Raw genomic sequence first — 748 nt, 5'->3', positions numbered from 1 at the left:
CCTGCACGTTATGCACATGTACCCTAGAACTTAAAGTATAATAAAAAAAAAAAAAAGAAGAAGTCAGGTGAAGAAAATGACTGAAGAGAAGGCTGGCTGAAATTTAAGAAAATCACCATAACCACCAGTTACTGGTTTCAGTTGACAATATACAATAATTTACTGCTGTCATTGCCCATGCCTACAGATAATTTGTTTTGTATTTTTGAATGAAAAAACATTTGTACATTCTTGATATTGGGTACAAGAGCCATGAACCAATATAGTGCTTTCAACCTAAATCACTGAGACGTTTTTACTGTCGTTCTATTAAAATCAGGATTTTAGTGCTTGCCATCAACAGATGAGAAGTTAAGAAGCAGCCTTTCTGTGGAGAGTAAGAAGAATTGTGTACAAAGTAGAGAAATATCCAATTATGTGACAGCCTTTGTGTAATAAAAATTTGTTTAAAATTTTAAAAACAAAACAAAAAAACAATATGTGGAAGATATACAACAGAATATTATTCAGCCTTAAAAAGGAATGAAATGGGCCAGGTGTGGTGCCTCACGCCTGTAATCCCAGCACTTTGGGAGGCCAAGAGGGTGGATCATCTGAGATCAGAAGTTCAAGACCAGCCTGGTCAACATGGGGAAACCCCATCTCTACCAAATATACAAATATTAGCCAGGCATGGTGGTGGGCACCTGTAATCCCAGCTACTCAGGAGGGTGAGGCAGGAGAATCTCTTGAACCCAGGAGGCGGAGG

At 38.4% G+C, this 748-nt stretch overlaps 1 protein-coding gene across 1 annotated transcript in view; it reads right to left on the bottom strand.

Moving 5' to 3' along the window:
• Positions 1-748, bottom strand: part of HEATR4 (HEAT repeat containing 4) — an 89,502-nt gene that overhangs the window by 37,837 nt on the left and 50,917 nt on the right. The gene's annotated exons all lie outside the window — the stretch shown is intronic.

Source organism: Colobus angolensis, unplaced genomic scaffold (genome assembly GCF_000951035.1).
Source record: "Colobus angolensis palliatus isolate OR3802 unplaced genomic scaffold, Cang.pa_1.0 Scaffold3, whole genome shotgun sequence".
NCBI classification, from domain to species: Eukaryota; Metazoa; Chordata; class Mammalia; order Primates; family Cercopithecidae; genus Colobus; species Colobus angolensis.
This window is presented reverse-complemented; position numbering and strand designations above follow the sequence as displayed.